Here is a 10,478-nt window from a genome sequence, read left to right on the forward strand (position 1 = left end):
ATAATGGACCAGACAACATTGTTTTAGCATGGAAGTGATGCACCTGTTTGTGACACAGCAACACGAGTGTGTGTGGGGGGTAGGAGAGCATGGTCCCTGTTCCAGAGTGCAATGTTGGAAGACTGGGAACAAATCTACTATTCCTCTGCCTGCCAGCTTTGGTTAGGCAGCCCCTGTTCCTCAGTGTTCAGATTTAATTGGAACTCAGGGCATTTTGGGGATGTTTGGACAGCAGCGGTTGTACACTCAGGCGGTCGAGCTGGTTAATTACTAGGACCCCGCCAATGCTCTGTGCTGCCCACTGCAGAATGATGGAGGAATGGACATGACATTGTGACTACGTGACCCTCACATGCAGCAATTGAGGGGGACCCCTGTCCCTAAGTGTCATTTTGATGTTGATTTCACTGTGATGAAAGTGTGTAGAATGGGTAAGGACGGCTTCATTACACTTCATGGTCTTTAAAAACTCCTGAGATGTTTCTTTGACATATCAACATATTAGTGCAAGGAGAAATTTCCTCACCCAACAAAATGTAACCTAAATGGCTTAATTCTCTGCTTCATAATTTTCTGAAACGGCGCATACAGTGTGGTTAGTTTGGGGAATGGTGAAAACAAGGATATTTCCTAATGGAAACGTTGCCATGCCAGCCTGCCCTTTTCAGTTGTCAGAGAGCACTTTTGTCCTCTTTGAAGTCTGTCATTTTGCATTTATTCACTTCTTAAATTTCCTGTCATAACCATGTCTAGGCTACACACTAAAAAAGATTGTTCGAAGAGTGTCCAATCAGGAGATGACTGAAAATGTTTTCATGGCTGATTGGGACACTGTAACTGCGGGCTGCTGTGATTCCAGAACAATGGATGACCTCCATGAGCTCCGGTCATGTAGAATGGAAATTTTTGATAAGTCATTAGGAAATGGTCTGTGGTTGGCCAAGCCTTCCTCTGCTTGATGAAGCTATGATGCCAGTACAGGTGGTAAAGGTTAAGATCCCCACTGATCTGCAGTGAAGAGGTGGCTGAAAACTACAGGTATTCTCCCACAGACAATCATCCAACTTGCACCTCTCTGAAAATAACACTACCATGCTACCCAACAGCACTCTGCAAGTTATTGATATTAAGTCCACACCATTCATACAGGATATAATGAATTTTATTGTTTCATCAAAACAAATAGGTTACAATGTCAGGACCAGTAATTCTGGGTAAATTACTGTGATCACAAAATTTTCTTGTGCACTTCAAAAGGATTGTTTCAGGAGCAAAATTCCAATTTCATTTTCCAGTTAGCCATTTCAGAGAGAAAAGGTGTGAAGGCTTCACTGAGGGAGTGTAATGCGTTCTGTATCCATCCAATAGATCAGACTCAGGCGGGTCCTCAGATGTCTCCATTTTGGTGTCGTAACCACCGGTTTAAAGATGACTTAAAGATGGACTCCCAGGCAAGCGGAAAGAAAAGATTTCATGGCAGAATTTTCAGGCAGTTGTTGCAATTAATTAAAATTGTTGCAGGGTGCAGTCATGCATCACCTGTCCTCCCCATCCTCCAACCACATGCAGCTCCTGCCACACGCTAGCTTCCTGAGAGAACTGCAGGGCAAGAGAAGACAGACTGCAAGAAATTACATCAATATACACTGTGAGGGAAAACACTACGGGCTCAGGGGAAAGGGAGAATAGCAGAGGGAGAGAGAACAAGAGAATGTTTAAGAAATGGGATGATGAAGAAAAATGAAAGAATTCTTCTAGGAGAGGGAAATGTGGCAACTTTGGAGGTGTGGTATGTGTCAGAGAGCCACAGCATGAGGGACAGTGGGTAGGAAGCATCCCATAAATGGACTTTATTTATGCGTGTGTTTTGAATGTTTTTATGTATATATTTGCATATCTGTTTGTTTATACTTTTTGATGTTTAATAGTTTAAGTATGTATATTTAGCTAAGGCACATTTTTACACCTGTGTGGCCATGCTAAGAATGCATTTTTTATTTGAATTTCAGTCAGCAATTCTCGACAGTTTCTCGATGAATGAGCACACATTACAGTCAATCCACACATTTCTCTGTGTTTGACTTTGATCAAAGTACTTTCAGGAAACACTGTTTGACAAGTTGTGTATGTATTCTTACTACATGCTTACCAGTTTCAGGCTTCTGTAACTGCACCACAGCACAGTTGGATACAGGTTTGGCCTCAATGTTTTGCAGCTTTTTTGATTGATATTATAATTTTTTGATTATAATAAAACACTGTAGTATTATTCCATTAATTCATATTTAGGCAGACTACAGAGAGAAAAAATATTTCCTTGTAATATCCACAGATTTAGTAAATTCATTCTAGATCATAAAAAGTGAAAGTTTGTTTCACAGAAGGAAACCTCTCTGTGGTGAAATGTATGGCTGGATCAGCTGCCGGCCCATCCCTCTGTCGCTCACAGGAGATAACTCCGCGCCATATGAGCCAAGTTGATTTTTTTCCCTCTTTTCCAAATCCCTAAGCTGCAAGTCAAGCTGAAAATTAGTCCGCTATACATTCCTGGCTCTGAATGGCAGCAAAATCAATCCCTCTGGCTTAATCTTTCAACATATATTTACTCAGTGGATCAACAGATTATGTAAACCACATGACGTCGCGGTTAAAAAACGCCCGCCTCCCTGTTTGGCTTTAGCTGAACCGCTGATCAGTTTGTTTGTGGACCCATCAGAGATGATCTATGAGCAGTGCCTAGATGAGAGAGAGGGAGAGCGAGGGAGGGAGGGGGGAGGGAGAGAGAGTGACATTTCTTCGCTCTGCAGGGAGAAGGTTTGAATTTGTCTGTCACATGCACTGCGCTAAGTGGCCTGTTTTCAAATATTCTGTGCTTCAGATCCTTCAGCAAATTAAATGTCATTGTCACAAAGTCATACGATGTTATGAAGAAAATGAAGAACAACAAGAAGTTGACACAGAAAAAAGGAAACGGTGAAAGAAATGATGAAGTGTCTGACCTCTCACAGCCCAGGAAGCAGATTAACCGTCCGTCACTGATGTGGGCAATTCCAGAGGAAATGGAGACAGAGATGATGGCCTACACGCAGTCAGGGACACGCCAGGCTCCTCCTCTCCCCCCAGCTTGAATATATCACTACCCTGTACATAAAACGACGCTATTTATTCAATTTATCTATGATATTTTATTTTATATCTTTTATATTTAATTAAAGAGCAAAACCCAAAGACATTTTATAAAACAAAACTCCATCACTGTAACTCTTCACCTTCAACAGTTTAAACTGAAAGCATTACAGACAGCACATCCTCCTTTCTGACAGACATTCTGTCATAACAAAACAAAACAAAAAAACGAAAAGTAGTTCCCTAATCAGGAATTTCATAGAAAACCTCTGTTGGATGCAGTCAAACTCTGCATATGCTCCATATTGTTGTGATATTATAGACTTCACCAGAGTATATGCTTAGAAGCAGTGAGAAAGGTCAGTGAGAGATAGTGCTGTTTGGTTTTGCATACGTCTGTTGGGTTAATTCAAGGGTCCCGATGAGATATCAATACATCCACTAGGCTCACCAAAAAGTGCCAATTGGATATAAATAACTACCAGCCTATTAAGAGAGTACTGATTGGTTTTAGGGTCCCATTTTTTCTGGCACAGAAAGCACAAAGAGCGCATGGGAAAGTGAAGCAACACATTGGCATGCATTATACATCATCATTAGATATTCCGCTTGAGCTGGTAATGGAAACGCTGCTTAATGGAGCACAGCTCTATTTCAGACAAAAGGAAAAAAAATCAGCCAATGACACAAAGCACAAAATAGTCAGGAGAGCAATAAAGATAGCCATGCATATCCATCAGCCTCACCATTCGGCTCTGACACTTACACACTCACCTTATTCTCAGTGTGCAGTGAGGACACATACACACACAGGCCTGATTCTCACATTGTGTTGTTTCAGCTTACTTCTGATGCTATTTTGCTCTTGAAGGCTCTGACACAGGCTCTGACAGAAGTCTCTGTTACTACTACTACTACTACTACTACTACTACTAATAATAATAATAATAATAATAATAATAATTTGTAACACGCTTATCTTAGAAATCTTAAAGTGAAAATTGCAGTTATGCACTTTTAATTAATTATAGCTAGTTATTACCTGAGGAAAGGGTATAGCAGAGTTTGTCTTGGGATTTGACCCCATGACCCTCTGGCACAAGGGCCAATACTCCAATGCTGCCCTCCAAATTCTGTCTCAATCATTAGCATATACGATATATACTGACACACGCAGTGCCTGCATACACACATGCTCTCTCCCTGATTTACACACACACACACAAACACACACACACACAGGAAAACATCACCACCAACCATTGCAATAGAAACAGTTTATATGGATTATATGGCTGCATTATACATCATTAAAATGCAACGCTGATATTTTCTCCTACTTAAATGTTAGTACCTATGTTACAGAGGGGTTCAATATTTCCAGACTGAGAAAAATCTAAGCAAGGTTATAATATGTTCTATTGCTATGCTGTACAGATTCCAAACTCAGCGGTACACAATATAATCTTGCGTCTTATTGATGTTGATGAAATATCAGCAGAGTATTTATTAATGATCCATAATTGCATAATTGTTTGCTTTATTAAGCATTTACAATTATTTGTTCCTGTTTTCAGTATGGACCTGAAGACTGTTTGAATTAACAGAATCAGATGCAACACTTCTCTTCTGTGCCTGTGTGTGTAAACTGTGTCCTGACATGATCCCAAAGGTGTGAGCTCTTCTCCCAGCCCGAGCTCTCAGTGTTTAAATACCACATCCAAGAAAATAACCCCATCAAAACAGCTCACCAAATCCACACACAATAACTAGCTCTAATGATGTACAGAAGACATGGAGGATTATCCAGAAAGATTAGTAAAGATTTCCAAAAAAAAAAGTCACCCAGATTTGATTTTAAAGAGCACACAAACAGAACAGCAAATACAACACAATGCCAGACGGTAACAAACAAACAGCAGGACTCCTTAAAGGAGCGTAAATACTGTAATGGTATTAATGGCATTTGAGCCCACCTGCGGGGGATACGCCATGAGGTGATTATTGATGTCCATGTGGAAGGTATCTAACAGGAACACCTGCTACAGCTCTACTCCCAACATGGGCTGCAGCCCACAGATATGAATATTCCTGTCATGTAAACACTAAAAATAATCAGCTTCTGGCATTCTGTAAGCTTTATTAATCCACAGATTGTGCATTAAATATTTAAAGCGTGGGAGGGTTATTTGCGTCGATGGTGATAAAAGGCTTTGAGGCCCACGGTGGCCTCACTAAGCTCTGTTTTGTGGGAGAGTTTATGAAAGGATCTCCTCTGTTTTAAGATTTACAGCAGGTCCTGCTTTGTTATGAAAAGACTGCCATATACCCACGGTTTCAGCATCCACACACAGATCCCCACTCCTTTAGTTTCACTTAAGAGAGGGGGAGGGGAAATAGTGAGAAGGAGAGAATTATACTGACTCCACACTCCAACTCACTCACACACACACACACACACACACACAGAAATATGCCTGCACAATCTCTTTCCTGGAGTGGTGGTCAGATGGTTGTACTCTTTTCTGGGCTGGAAGTCAGATACTTGTTCTGTCCACTTGTACAGAAGAGAAGCAGGAGGTTGGGGGATTCAGGGGCCTGCTGGGTGAGGTGGAGGCTGACAGCCACATATAGGGGGACACAGTGGGCTGGGGACCATCCTGATGGCACCTGGAGGACAGGGACGTCTCATAATTTCTGCATATGGCCGCATCCTCACTGCTGCCGAGGTAAGGCAGGTTGAGCTGATGAACCGACTCTGCTGTTTCCGGAGGAAAGTTAGGTGCGAGGTAGCCTGCGATCAGAGAGCAGCAATGGCACAGCGGGAGGGCAGGGCCGATGGAGGAGGGAAGCAGAAGACACTGATACACTCTCAGCACAGGGAGACATCCCGCTATTGTCGACCTATACAAACACGCCTGTGAATCTGTGTTTGTTAAAAAACTTGTTGATTAGATTAGAGAGGAGTGTTAACAGACCAACAACTAAATATTATCTAGTGGAGTTATCCTCATATGTATTTAGATATATTTACATAAGTTAAACCATGTCTGCAGCTGGTAGCGGAGGCCCCAAGATGTAGCGGCTGCACCATCTGCTGTTTCCTCCTTTTCCCTCTCCTTTCTTGACTCAATGATCTCCTCTCAACCTGGCTGTTTATTCCAGCTGCAACCCCCCCAGGAGCAACCTCCCTCAATCAGACAGCCAGTCATTAGTAAAGCAGCAGGTTACAAATTAGCAAATAAAAACAGGATTGTTCCCTGCACTGGGAATTGGTGGCTGTGTGTCTCATCTTGGCTCCTACAAGAGCACAAAGCACGCCATTGACAATTATGATAAACTGGCAGCTCCCTGCTTTCAAATGTCAAAAAGAGTCATTGTGTAGATCACTGGGGAAGAAGGGGGGGGGGGGGGGGTACAGAAAAAAAGAGCTTAATTCAAGATTTTCATTAATTTGTATAATGTTATTCTTTTCTTCTTCCCCCTCGTTAGAATAGTGCATGTATAATTAAACTAATCAAGGTTGCCAGTGAGAATTATGTCGTTATTAATGGTTCTAAAACTCCACCGCGCCGTCACTGGATCTGGGCAGCAGCCGGCGCGTTTAGCCTCATTTCAGATAAGCAGCTAATCGCGCTTTTCAAAGTCTCTAAAAAGAGGAGTGAAGCAATTCAGTTTTAATCCGTATCTCTGCAGAGCAGAATGCGTGCTCCCCGCCAGCGCGACGAGGCCTCGCAGGAATGCGTCATTACGGAACAGGTGGGATGGAGGAACACGCTCGATAAACAATAACGCGATCTGCGCGGCGGATGACGTCACGATTTTTATCGTCGGGCGCTCGTGGTGGGAACCGGCGTCTCTAATCCCGGGTTTCGCCGTGCGGAAGTGGCGGGAAAGAAACTGCCTGTGGCTTAGTTTTAAACCCAACTTTAAGTTAAAGAAAAAAAGGAAATCATTCAGTTTGAAAAAAAAAAAAACACATCAAAGCCTTCTTGTCGAGGTTTAGTCTGACACACATGCAATTTAGTGATTAAACTGTAAACCGCCTGAGGGACCATAAACTCATTATCAGCGTGCTATATATTGCATATGTAAATAAGACGCATCCTAATCTTGGAAATGGGGGGGGGGGGGGTATTAGTCACACATCTTATAATATGATGTGGCTTTTAACCTAACAATTACTAATTATTTCAATCCTCATACATATTTGCAGTTTGTTTTCATAACTTGTAAATGTGTGCTGGAATTTATTAGACGCAAACACAGCTGGTAGCACGGAATTTCCCATGGGAGGAAAGATGAGGTTTGAAATGTATTCACAGTCAAAATAAATCAGGTTTTGAATCCCCTGAAAAGACAGCTGCATCCTGTATGTTTTTGCACCTGTCTGCCTCAGCTCTGCCTCCACTCGGTAACGACGAGCATCGCTGGCTCCATGCAAGCCCCTGCCTGTCCCCAAACCTGTGTGTGTGTGTGTGTGTGTGTGTGTGTGTGTGTGTGTGTTTTGATAGTAAGATACGTGCACATTTTGGATATGCGACTCAGACTCAGTGCAAAACCATAAATTATCTTTCACTGGAAATATAAATATATCAGATTGACTGATCGGTATGGTATCAGGATGTTATACTATATAATTATTATTGCAACAGAAAACAGGAAAAAAAATACATTTATAAAACTCCCCATGTGAATAACTAAGTTTAACCAAGGAGGACTAACATGGTGAATTATGATCAAACTGAAACTCATGAAGACTGGCTACTCCTGATCTGTGGCTGCAGGGGACATTTCTCCTATTCCACAGTCACTGCAAGTGCCCCCCATTGGGAAATACACACAATTTGGGGAGGAGGATAAATTGTCAGAGTAGCCTACACCAGAGAATAATAGGGCAATCATTCCCTCCAATCAGCTGAAAGAATTAATTCTCCAGGCCTGCCAAGGTAATGCTCTGATTGGCCCTTGGGGAAGAATAAGTCATGATTGGTCTGACGGTATGAGCACTATGTGCAGTACTTACATCTACCTCCTGGTCAGAGTTCTTATGGCCTAGGGGCCTGCATGCCTGAGGGCTTTCTGGGGTACACAGAACATGACAGTGTGATGGGAGAGAGATAATGAGAGATCCAGTCCTAATCATAACCCTAAACCACAACTTTAACCCTAACCCTAAAATTAATCATGGCCCTAACCATAAGTATGGTCAGCCCTATCCCTAACTCATGCCCTAACCCCTAATCTTAACTCTGAACCCTAACCCTAAACATCTCCACTGAGTTAAAATCCTCTACACCATCATACACCAGATACAATAACATCCTTCCATACTCCACTAGATACCAAACACCAGACACAAGCATCACCATACACTATATATTACAATATTCAATCACATAACACAATACATACCACACAAAGAGATGGCACAATACACTACACACACTAACACACAATAAAAACAACACACCCCATAACATTGCACAAGATATACAAAATCCACTGTCACACACCACTCTATTCAGCCTCATGCACCACCATAACACTGCACACAGTATTCATACTATCACACACCTCCATCCATCAGAACCCACATTACACCATATAACAGCATGATTACACAAATACACCTTCATTCACCACCTCACAGCGTATACACAAATTGCATTAATTATTAACACGCACACACAGGCACACACACACACACCAACAGCATGGCCTCACAAATACATACACACACACACACACACACACACACACACGCACACACGCACACACACAAACACACACACACACACACACATAAACCCCCCTACAGAGAACCCTCACATATACACACCCACATAAACACCCCTCAGCCAGGCCATATAAACCAACTGTATCTCCTGTGAGAAGGGAAAGGTGTTGGCCATAGCTGTAGAGGATGCCTGAGAAGCCCTTTAAAAGCCCTCATTAATCTGAGTGATGATCATCTCATGGACTCTCCTACGACATAAAGCTCAACTCATGTCCTCATTCCTCGTGCACTACACAGCTAACTTATCATTATATTCCTGTGAGGTAATGCATTTATTTACATGGCTGTGTTTTTATTTCAGGTTTGGGGGATCCTGCAGTGTGACCCCATGTCTCTCGGGGGCATCTCCTGGTCACTCAGAGGGAGAATTACCTGTGCTGAAGTCACAGGTCATAATCAGCCGTGGATTTAACAGCATTTAAATCATTAATGATTTTCTGTCATGAATAATGAATAAGAGGGATCAGCTGCGAGGTCACCTGAGGCTCTGAGGTATCCACACACACACACACACACGCACGCATGCACACGCACACACACACACACACACACACACACACACGGTCACATGCATGCATGCATACACATTTGCTTGAGCAAGGCCCTTTTCAGAAATGCTTCAATAATTATCTAGCTGAATATGTATGGATAATCCGCCAAACTGTAAGATAACCTGATCTAAAAACAGATATCTGCTTAATAAAGATATAATAATGATATCTGCCGTGACACAAGCGGCAGGAAAAACACTGAAGCACAAAATTTAGCCATTTCCCCCACAGCTTTCCTCCCTTCCCGCTAAACGTGAGCATTCCAAATGCACGTGCAAATGTACGCTTATCACTATGATGAATCCTACAAATAACGGTGGTTACTCCGACTACAATCATGATGCATAACCGTTTTTTACATTTCAGAATTTAAATACGTGCATGAGTTTGCTTTTATGGGATCGCATACTATGGACGTACCTGTCCTGCACGAGGACACCTTCCACCAGCAGCTCGGGTCTTCGCATCGCTCTTGCAATCATAGATGTGGCTGTGCGTGGGAGGATTTCTCTGCTAGGGGTGACCTCTAGTGTAAAACAATGGCATTTAACTGCTCGATCAGGCCAGGAAGTCAGAGAAACCCGAGCAGGAATGCTTTTACCAGATGCAAACAATTGCAAGCACAGGAGAACGCTAGTTTAGGCAGCACAGCATGATTCATGAATCTAATCACCTTGAAGAGACAGTAAATCTAATTTAATTTTCAAACAAATAGTTGATACACTGTGTTGAACGAGTCAATTGAGAAATAATACATTTTTGGCAAAGGATTATAATTTCAGACAGGAAATAGAACTGGGAGGAAGGAATTATTATTCAAGCAATATAAATATAGTATGTGTGCCTCTGTGATTGCATGAAGGTTTTGTTTGCATCCACACAAACGCACGCTAATGTGTAAACACCAGTATCGCATCTGCTCCACCACTGTCACGGTAAACAGTGCCCCTGGTGACAGACCTCTGAACACCTGAGCGCCAATACCTGTCAGAACGGATCTT

The sequence above is a fragment of the Megalops cyprinoides genome, chromosome 4 (genome assembly GCF_013368585.1).
Source record: "Megalops cyprinoides isolate fMegCyp1 chromosome 4, fMegCyp1.pri, whole genome shotgun sequence".
In the NCBI taxonomy this organism is placed as follows: domain Eukaryota; kingdom Metazoa; phylum Chordata; class Actinopteri; order Elopiformes; family Megalopidae; genus Megalops; species Megalops cyprinoides.